This window comes from Lactuca saligna, chromosome 2, assembly GCF_052625555.1.
Source record: "Lactuca saligna cultivar CGN05327 chromosome 2, ASM5262555v1, whole genome shotgun sequence".
NCBI classification, from domain to species: Eukaryota; Viridiplantae; Streptophyta; class Magnoliopsida; order Asterales; family Asteraceae; genus Lactuca; species Lactuca saligna.
This window is the reverse complement of record NC_136418.1, coordinates 8,760,623-8,772,850: the sequence shown is the minus strand read 5'-3', so window position 1 is coordinate 8,772,850 and position 12,228 is coordinate 8,760,623.

Below are 12,228 nucleotides of genomic sequence, written 5' to 3'. Positions count from 1 at the left end.
CACACATCGATAGGTTGATAATTTTGGGTGCATCATTCCCTGATGAGTTGGCTATAGGATGGGTTCTAGAGTCACTCCCTGAATCATATAATGAGTTCAAAAGAAAGTATTATATGATGGATCATGATGATAACCTCATTGACCTAACTTACATGCTCATTGCTGCTGAATCAGAAATGATTTGGAAAAGCAATGAAGCATATTTGTTGGGAAAGTCAACCAACCATGCTTCCAAGGACGTTCTAGGAGAACCGAACTGCGTTTGCTGCCAAGAGAAAGGGCATTGGATACAAGTCTGCCCTAAGAGCCTAAAGAGTCCAGAAGATGGGAGAGTCAAAGAGTATGGTTGTGCTTCAGGTAAAATCCACTATCTAACTCAATTAAGTTTCTATTCGTTGATTCTTAATACATAATGTGATAAGATTGCATTTGAATGTTTTGTAGGATCAAGGAAAAAGAGAGGAATATTGATGAAAGAGCAAGATGAATCTAATCACGAAGAAATGGATTCGAAGATTAGATTTTGAGCTTAGAAAGTTACGATAGAGTAGTTAGGAATATTTGATTACATAGTTTTTTAGTTGATTTTGCATTGTAAGGACAAATGTTTTCCGCTGCTTTTATGAATAAAATAAATTTTGGTTTGACTCATTTATTTATTTCCTTGCAATGAAATTGTTATGAAAAATTGATGTTTGCATATTTCTACAATGAATGAATGTGATTCTTAATTATGTTATTTGTGGAAATGTCAAGAATTTACCAAATAGGGAAAGTTTCTCATCGCCCAAGTTTCAATTGGATAGAGACTTGGAATCATATACCAAGTATTACATGATTAATGAGAAGTTTCATATTTGGAAATTATATTAATTCGTTGACAAAGTGTCAAGTGAAGGACTAGGAGATCGAGTACACAAGGTTATGTGTTGATCAAGTCCACCATAAGAGTAACAAAGATATTCGTCATGATTTACTAAGGTTAAGTAAATATGATTTACACTTATGAGATTAAGTGTAATTCTTAGTTGATTGTAAAAGTTTAAATCAATAGCAGAACGAATAAGAAGAATCAAGTAGGCAGAAAGATAAAAGTTTCTCTAATCTAAGAAGAAGGGATAGTACCTTTTATTATATTTTATGATAGGTCTTAATGATTAAAAACCATATCTCAATTGATCCTCTAAGTGAGTCTTAGTGCAATTGTATGTCTAAGAAGAGGAATCGAAAATTGAAGAAATGGTTAAATCAAGAAGTCAATCATACTTCGTTCCAAAACAAGTCTTAAAGTTAAGATTATGATATTGAGTGACAAGTCTTAAGAAGGTTTATAACACTCATAAATTGTAGAATATGAAAAAGGTTTTTCTTATTCTTTCACATTTGAAATTGGAAAGTTGTGATGTCTTGGATAAGACAAAGACCAACTAGAACCAATTTTATCTTTTGTTTTGATGAAAGCTACACTAACTCTTGAATATTTGTTTGTCAAGAAATGCTTATTTATTAGAGAATCTTATATGTCAAGGAGTCAGTGGGAGTCTTAATGGTCTTGAAAGGTTTCAAGAACAAATCAAGAATAAACCTTATCGATCATCACTAGCACACGAGTAGAGGTTTACAACCTATCGTGTTGACGTTATCTTGTTTTTGCACCGTTCCAATCGAGTTAATTATTCATATGAGTTCTATGAGTTCTCATTTGAATGCATAAAAGGAAAGGACCTTGATAAATGAAAAGTACACTGATAGGAAAGGGTAAGCTACTTAACTACTTGGAAGACATGGTGGGCAGTCGTGTTACCATAAGGCAAGAGATCAAGATTGAAAAAGTTCCGTCCATAAGAGTTTGGATTTGTCGCAAACTTTGGCTTTGAGAAATTCACATGGATGGAAACACACACATACACCATTAAAATCTAAGTGTCATAAGATTCCCTCCTTCATGAAAATGACTGTGAGGAAATGCTTTCACTAATAGAGATTTTAAGAAGATAGCAATTGTAAAATTGTATTCTAAAATTTGATCATGGTTACGGTATCCCTTTCCATAATTCGAATTGTGAGATTTGGCAATTAGTCTCAATTGTTTAAGACACCCATATGAGCTATCTTAGATAAAGGTGTATGAGATTAAAAAGCTTAGATAAAATATTATTAAAGCATTAAGTATTAGAAATATGAACTTAAAGAAATTCAATAGGCAATGTTTTTCTGAAAGTTAAGTTGTTTCTGAATACATGTCAAAACTAGTGGGAGCATAAGTGTTATGTTTATAATAATCATCATGATAGTGGGAGCATAAATGTTATGATTATATGATTATTAAGGCAAGTATTTCAAGTTAGCAATATTAATTATAGAAAACAAGAGTCATACTTTGCAAAGTTGTAAGGGTTGAATGGTTGTTTTGCTATAATTAAGGGAGAGAATATTATGCTTTATTTCAAATCTAAAGGCTTAGGTTGTGGAATGTTAATAATATTAGTCAAGGATACAGAGTGTGTTCTTAAATTTAGATTATGATTATGACATTCCTCTTCATAAAGTTTGAATTATGAGAACGTAGCACATAAAATATTATGGTAGAAGATTGAAAAAGTATCAAATCTCTTTGTAAGACATTATGCATCGTGTCCCATACGCTTCAGGTATATGATCGATTGCAAATGCTATAATATTTGACAATTCTAAAATTTTCCAAATGTCTAGCGCATTTAGAGGGAAAAAGGACTAGAATCGGTTTTGACTAAGATAATTAAACAACTATCAAAGGACAATCCAAAGTTCGCCGTGATTGGTCGCTTGTGAGTAGTTGGAAGTATAGTATTGGACGGAGCATATCGAAATTATTATGAATAGATAAGATTCTATTAATAATGAGTTGTCATATGGAAAATATGGAAACATTTCCATATTGAGAGTTAGATATTGAAAATCTATGTCTAGATTAGAAATTTTATGCAAAAGGATGTTCAAAGGAATGTACTTTGAGTGAGAGACATCACATCTATGGAATTGCCTTGTAACAATTTCCGATAGAAAGCTTTGTAATTCATTGGAAAAAGTCATTGTGACCTTAGTGCAGTGACATTACAAAAGGATCATTGCATAAAATGTTAGAATCTAACATATACTATAAGTGGCAAGAATTTGATATTATTTCAATTGTGAAAATAATTGGGAGTTGTGGAATGAGTAGGATTGGAAATGTATTCATTTGATCTATTTCAAAAAGTAAAAACCATAGGTAAACATTATGTGTATGCTAAGAGCATGGGACAAGTGTAATAATTCAAGTAATAAGTTGATTACCCGAAACGACAAATAATGAGTAATCGATATGGCGATAAATAAAAGGTGTTTTATTTATACTCAAAGGTTTGAGGCCATATGGGATTAGTATTATCCATGTTTTTCACTTTGTATGTTTTGACTTCCTGAATAATTAATTATTTAAGAATAATCGAATTATTTGAACGGACCACAGTTGTTCATATGTTGGAAGTAGGTATGAATGAAGACTGTCGTGAATTGGTGTGTGGATTGTCTAAAGTGTATTAGACATAAGCAAATGTTTGCTACAACATTCATGAGTGCTTATGAATATGATTTGAGCATTGGATTAAACCCACGCTAACTTGGATCACTTCATGGATTTTTATCACGAGTGATTGGTGAGACGATAACATCTTATATTCTTGAAACCGAGATGTGTAAGTTGTATCTTGCAAGTCGGTTGCACATTGATAATATGTAAATGCACCAGTAACTTGGTGTTATAAAACATGTTGTTGTGTGTGATTTGGTGAGTAAGTGCAAGCGAGCATTGAGTCAAAGTTTATCCATTCCTTGTATCCAAAGTAGGATACAAGTGATATCTGTGGGCCCCTCAATGATTTAGTGATGACACCTAAGCGCTTGGCCGAGCCGGGACTAAATTGATGTGTTCAATTGTAGTCTGTTGTTAGTCGTCATAAATCTGAATTTGGGAAACAACACATAGACAGAGAGAATGATTTAGATCCATGTCTCAGTCTATACGATAATATCTAGAATGGAGGAATATATGATCCCTTATCTAAAGAACATGTGTATTTGATAAGATCAGAGTTGACAGCGGCTTTAGAAAGCTACGATTGCAGATCAGGATCTGAAGTCATACGCAGAATAGTTATTAGACTTATCCAAGTGGGAGACTATTGGATTAGTGTCTAAGTCCATAACTATTTTGGTATGTACTTGACCCAATGGTGCATGGTCCTTTTGGGTTGCCTTCACCAAATCAACTTGATAGGATGAATTATGGAGAGAAAGGATTAAATATGATTTATTAATATATTATGAGAATAATATATTAAAGGATAAATAATGTTGTTTAATTAATATTAGTCAAGAATTAATAAGAATTAAGTTTGTGGCTAAAAGAGATTAATTAAACTTAAGGGATTTGAACTGTCAATTGTATGATAGTTGAATATTGAGCTAATGGACTCCATATTAAAGGGGTGGACGAATTCTATGGGGAAACCCATTAAAAATCGTCCTAGGGCCTTTAAGGAAGGAGTCCACGGGTTGCTTAGGGCTCAAGCATCCAAATTAGGGTTTCCTTGTTTGATAACCCTAATAGCTTCACTATTTAAAGATCCCTAGAGCACCAAAAAGGTGGGTAAGTAACTCCTTAGGGTTTTGGATGGTTTTTGGGTGTCTTCTTCTCTTCTCTTCTTCATCCTCTTGCTCTTGGTGTTTGTGAACCATTAGAGGAGTGACATTTGTGACTCTAAGCTTTCTAAAGTCATTACAAGGAGGATTGAGATTGTTATTGCTACATAACAATCAAGGTATGATCTAAACCCTAATTCATATGTTATATTGATTATCATATACTAGATCCAGGGTTTATATTCTTGGATGAATTGGATGTACAATAGAGAAACCTAGATCCAAGCATTAGGGTTTGTATGAGCACATAGGATGTTCTTTTGGCAAAAACCCACCAGTTAGCCCTTCCAGAAGGAATGGAGGACTTCGTGGTATATTGTGACGCATCGATATCAGTGTTGGGAGCGGTGCTTATGCAGAGGGGGCACGTGATAGCATACGCATCAAGGCAGCTGAAGCCTCTTGAGATGTCGTATCCCACCCATGATCTAGAGTTGGGAGCAGTAGTATTCGCCCTCAAGATCTGGCGTCACTATCTGTATGGGGTCCGGTGTACCATATACACGGATTACAAGACCTTGAAGTACTTGATGGATAAGCCCAACTTGAATATGCGGTAGAGGAGATGGTTGGACGTGGTAAAGGATTATAATTGCGAGATCCTGTACCACCCGGGTAAGGATAATGTGGTAGCTGAGGCCCTGAGCTGTAGGGCGGAAAGCGCCCCGATGCGGGACGCGTGCATGTGATTGACAGTAATGAATCCGGTGTTGGACACCATTCGAGGGGCCCATGCTGAGGCTGCGAGACCAGAAAACCAGAAGAAGGAGCAAGTTATCAGCCAGGTATCGGAGTTCGTTACCGATAGCCGGGGGCTTATGACATTTCAGGGTCGGATTTTGTGACAACCCGATATTTCGAGGCAATATGATGGAACGCAAGTCAAATTTAGGTCAAAATTTAACTTTCCAAAAATCTTATTTAGGTTAAATAAAGTAGTAGGAATCGTGTCAAGGTTTTCATACATATAAAGAACCCTAAAATCGGAGTTATAATGAAGAAGTTATGACCAACCGAAGATTCTCGGCAAAACCGGCAATATTAATAAATGTAAAACGCGAAGTTTCAATACAATAGTTTTTGGCCTTAGGTATCTAAATGAAAGTTTTAGATATCATCAAACCGTAAACGTACATAAAAAGAACGTCCAAATCTGACTTCGTATGAGGAAGTTGTGATTTTTCTAAGTTACAGATATAGGAGTAGACAACTAAAAACTCGAAATAGAGATCGAGAGACTTTTGGCCAACACAATCTAAATTAGAATCGAAGGGCTCAACAATACTAGCGCAACGGTAAAAATCCTGACGAAAACGGACGTCGGTTGAAGAAGTTATGGAACTTTAACGGACTTTTCCTGTCCCGATCTATTAAAAATATAATATTAAAAATAAAGTCAAAACTAGCCGACGGAGTCTAAACGAAAGTTGTAGATCGTAGTCTCACCTTCACGTGGATATAAAGAACGTCGAATATGGAGTTCGTATGAGAAAGATATGAATTTTTGAAGTTTGTTAATTAATTTAAATATAAATTAAATTAAAGCCCGGTATTATCCGAAGAAGGAGTCACCGGTCCGATCCCTCGTACGCCCAGCGTACCGACTTACGCCCCGCGTACCCAGATGCTAGGCTCCGGTTCGGCCATGTCGCCCAATGCTCCAACCGAGGATGCGGTCAGCGATGACGTCCCGTACGCGCCGCGTACGTGTGCCCTCCAGCCCCTATATAAAGGATGCGAGGGTGCCGGCCAAAGTTGCTCAATTCCCTTCTTTCTCGCGCCGAAACTCTGCTTTTAAGCCCCCGAGACCCTCCCAAAGCCCCGGTTTTCACCTTCAAGTCCCGAAGAAAGGTTTTGTGTTCCCGAGATTCCCGAGAATCCCGAGATTTTTCCCAGGTTTTCAACTCTTCCTGTCGAAGTTCTGATCGATTCTTCTCGCGACTACTTCAAATCAACCATTTCAATCAAGGGAGTTCATACCCCTATAAACTACACTTTTAAATATTTTATAAATACTTTTATATGCTTTTAAAGGGGGGAATACAAGTTAAATACTCGATTATTGTCGTGTGTTATATATATAAGGATTATTATACACTTTTATTTAGTAGAATCATATGTGATTTATAAACCTTATAGTAAACTTTTGTATGCAAAATATATCGCGATAACATCATAACTTTTGAAATAAAAAGTGTTGTTATATATATATATATATATATATATATATATATATATATATATATATATATATATATATATATAAATCAAACACTCTGCTTATACTGTATGTATATGTGTCCATCTTTGGTACTACAAACATACGATTTTTTTGGCACGAAAAACATCAATATTTTGGGATACTTGTTGTTAATAAATCAATCATATGGGATTTATAACTAGTATACAAATGGATTTACTACATGTTTAACAGTTTTACTAACCATATTACTTTAAATGACTTTCTTAAAAACGTTTTTACATGATTAAAGCTCTTTATCAAACTGTCTTACACACTGTAAGGTTCCTTTCAAACTCGGTTACAAAGGTGTTTTCAAACAGTGGTTTTCCGTGTACTTAAACTGTCTTATCAAACAAAATACTTTCAATCATTTTATAAACTGACATCAAGTCACAAATTCTTTACTAGACTTTTCAACGGTTTTACAAAACTTCTTTATGCTTTTATATTATAAATTGCATGCCTCTATATGTATAGTTATATAAGAAATGTTTAAAAGACTTAGGAAGGCTATCCACCCTATTTCCTTTTCCTCGATTTGGATGTGGTCTGGTGGGATATCGGGTACTCCTCTGAAGGTCGTTTAAATATTAGTTATATATCATGTATACATATATGGTCATAAATGTTCCATCAGAAAATTTAGTTCCGATACTCTTGGGTAGCAAGGGTTATAAACGTACTTGGACACTCATTAATTACATTCTAGTAAACTATTATAGGAATAGTTTAGAGTAGACAAAACATTTTCCCTACAACAAGAAATTACACCAGAGTCAATTCATTCATGAGTCTAGACTACATGCTATATGAAAGAATACTCTTACATGAATACTTATACATGAATACTTTTACATAAACATTATATGGCAAATTACTATTACATGTTAGATGTCTAGATACTGTTATATAGTTCGCATTTCTATCTTTACCTTGTGATACAATCACATCATCGACGAGATAGATTGGACTTTATATCCTAGTACTAAAGGGTACTTTGAGGGACTAACCATTCCGAGAACCACTGTTTGCTACAGAGGTAAATGAACAATCTACGGATGTTTTAGGTTGATACCATCGCAGGTATACTTAAGGGACTAACTATTCCTAAACCTGGGTGTTAGCAACAGAGGTAAATGAACAATCTAAGGATGTTTTAGGTTGATACCATTTCAGGTATACTTAAGGGACTAACTAATAATAGTTAAACAGGGAAAAACCGTCACATTTTCAAGTGATGCGTACTTTCAAAACATTCGAGTCTTGGTAGAAGACTACTTTTATACTAGTAGGAAATAAGGGATTTTCTAGAGTTTTTCATACTTATACTAAATGTTTTATCAATCATTCACCAGTCTTTCTTAACAACTAATCAAAGCAATGACATTAAATACTTATGAACTCAGCAGCTTAAATGCTGACCTACACTTTCAAAATAACTTGTATTCTCAGGTCACCGGCAGACAGGTGCGATGACGAGGTTTCAGAGAAGACGGAGTAGTCAAGCTCGTCTTTCATTTTGATTTGTTATCATGTTGTCTTGTACTATGAAAGAACACACTTGTAATCAAAATTATACTATTAATTAAATGGATGATGTTGTTTCTTATTTACTACTTTACATTTGTTGTGATACATTACATGACGTCCTTCGTGCCAGAACGTTTCCGCCGTTCTCGGTTTTGGGGTGTGATAGATTGGTATCAGAGCATTGTTTATAGTGAATTGGGTATATCAACCCATAAAAGATGTACTAACTATAAATACAATGGGATTAAAAATACTCTGATTTAGAGTTTATACTTTAAATAATAAAATATGTAAGTAAGTATACGTGCCTGCATTCTTACTAAAACCAATGTCACTAGGACAGTACAAAAGAATTACGATTGTTGGGCAACACAAGTGGGCTTAGAGACATATGGTAAAAACTGGGAAGATATAGCCTGATCACCTATATTATCCGAGGGTTGACTAGCATGTGCCTAAGTTTAAAGTGTGTAGTTGCAACAATGCTAAAATCTTACCAACCCTACCTCAATGAGAGCAATAGAACATAACATTAAAATTAAAATACTATAGGAGTATTTGGTGTTACTATAAGTACTTTATACTTGAGAACTAAAAACGGGATCTTCATCACTATGTTGATAGTTGCTAAGTGGATACACTAAGGCTATATGTAATTAGGATGTTATAGACTTAGAATCTGTGAAAATTTTACTTCACCCCTATTCTTTGTGAATACGGAGTTAAGGTCACTTATTCGAAGGTCTGTCCCGTTAAATTACACATAGCTGGTATGCACTTCACAAATAGTGATGTAACTAATGAAGGTTTTCTAAATAATTATCTAGATAGTTCGTCTAATAATTATTCTCTTACCCTTAAATTCTCGCATAGAAAACATAGCTGGACTCCAACCCCACGACAACCAATATCTTCCGAACGAGGTCATAGCTGGTTGGTTTAGAGAAGAACTAGAGAATGATCATCCTATCACTTTGAATGATCACCATGATGAAAACCTTTCAGACGATGCTAATTCCAAACCAGAGGTTGAGAACCTACCCCGAGAAACTCCCTTTCCAATTCCTAAACCTCGTCTGGCTTTTCATGGCCCGACGCATGTGTCGGTGGAATGCTTGGAGACATGGAGCCAAGGACAAGATCAGCCCATGCTATTTATTGGCGACCGGAACTTTTACGACCTGAGCAATGGGGTCTCAGCATGCAGAATCTTGCCAATCTTGGTCCGCAGAGTGGCCCGAAATGATATTCAAGGCAAAATAACCCTACATCAGATTGCCGAAGTTGTCGCCAACGCAAGAATGCATACCCTCCGCACCATTCATCCAGAAGATGCTCACGAGAGATTAGAGAGAAACGATGAGACCCTGCTGCAAGCACTAGCTGAAAACCCGAGCGAAATTCATAGAGCTCCAAGTACACCAGAGAGTGTACGAGAAATACCTGCTTGATATGGAACGTCAACTAACCGAACTAAGGGTTCACCATGGGGGTGACTGTCGCCAGTAAGAGATACCTTACTTCCTTCTATGTTTTAAAGAACCGTGTTCCTATCTATGTTCTGTGTAGTATTTTTATGTGACTAGCTTGTACTATAAAGTACTTTTCGTTAAGTCTTTATGCGGTCAAATACTTTTCTACTCCGAATATGATGTATGACCTACAACAAGGTCAATTTCCCCAAACCTATTACATCTTAAACATCAATGATATCGAAAGTCGACTAACTTCCGTGTTACTCTTTGTTCAAATACCTTCATTTTACTACTGTTGGAGTCTATCTGAAACCCCATCTAGTCAAGTTATTGGACTATGGTAATTTAACTCCAAAATCATTTTCAAGCCTCTTTTAAAGGTTGGATCATTTTATCCACCAACCTATAATACCTCGGGTTGAATGATAAACGTTTAAAGACCATTCTACAAACATACTTCTACTCTAAACTAGGACTGCATCATAGGGATGTAGGTCAAACTATCATGAACATACTTCTAATCTGTACTTGGACTGCATCATAGAGATGTAGGTCAAAACTTCAAGAACATACTTCTACTCTATACTTAAGCGATCAAAGTACATCCAGGTTCAACCATTCTCACTCACAAATTCATTTTCTTTCCATGTAACATAATCATGTCGCCAAAGAAAAACGATCAACCCATCAACCAAACACCAACTCTTCAGATTGATGCAGCTACCTTTCAAGCTGCAGTCTCGGCTGCCGTGTCAGATGTTCTGACCCACCTTAACGCTAACAATGCGAATGTTAGCGGGATTGTTAAAAATAACTCCAATCCAAGTAACAATCAAATACCTCAACGGGCAACAAATTACCACGAAACCCCGAATCCCAAGCCCAAAAATAACAAACGAAAGTTCTGGGCTAAAGTTAAAGGAAAATCACCCCAAGGGACAAGCAACAAACAACAACATGTGGCAACCTTCGCAGCCACGACATCTGTACATCCTACTACCATCCCTTCTGGTATCCCAATTGTCCCTACACCAGCTAGGTAGTATGCCGGAAACCTACCGAAATGCAATAACTGCGGCTTCCATCATTGGGGTAGTTGTCATCCGTTACACTGCTTTAAATGCAACAAGAACGGACATACTACCAATTGCTGCCAGACTCCGACCCAACACATTACTTCAAACACCAATGTCGAAATCTCTCGAATATGCCATCTATGTGGCGTAATGGGACACTTCAAGAGGGACTGTCCAACAGAGAAGGACGACGGCGAATCCGGAGGAGTTTGACCTCAGAATGGAAAGAAGAAACGAAAGAACCTACTATAGTATACGTTCACTTCCAATCGTCAGTATTATGTATGTCTTTTAAAAAAATATGTTTAAAACTAGTGCAACTAGAGTCTTATCTTTTGCAGGATCCCGTCGGTATAGGGATGCTCGTACTGCGTATACTTACCTTTTGTAGTATACCTTATTCGCAGCAATAGTCTTATAGTAGTCTAAAGTGCTGTAACTCTGTTGATGGTTTCATGGTTGTGTTTTGTCTGTAAGCATCTTACGTTCAAATCTAATGTCTTTAAGTTCCTTATGATTCCGACATTATCATATGACTTGATTCAATTTGATCCTCACAAAAACAGCTTCATACATACATCTCTTCCTCCAAAATTTTCTTTCTAGCAAAGCCGTCATTCCAGAATACCAAAGTACTCGTGCATAGAGCACTTATTGTTTCTCACCCTTTCTGAAGAAAAGTTCAACAAACCACCCCGAAGTACCACTCGTATAGTACATCAAGTTCAATCCAAAGACCCACAGTTTCAAGCCTATTTATATACGACTCATATACCCGAGACTATGATTGATGAACCTGGTATGGGTTCAACTATGAACTCTAGGATGGAGTGGGTTCAAATCCCGGGAAAAAACAGAGAGAGCAGCGAAGGGGCCTTTCCTCCCCAAGACTACGAGTGATCGTGCTGCCATGCAAATAAACTTAGAAGCCCAATGCATGCCCTTTCTGTCGATTGGGACAAGGAAGACACATAGAACAAAAGTACCTATCCTTTTACCTTAATTCATGAGTAACCATACCTTATTTTAGATCTTCGCGACATCTAATCAACCACAAGGTTTTGACTTCATAATCAGTACGAATAGGTTGTGTTCTTATGCAAGAGGAAAGGTTACTGCCTATACCTCAAGACAGCTTAAGACACAGGAAGTTAACTATACAACACATGATCTTGAGTCAGGA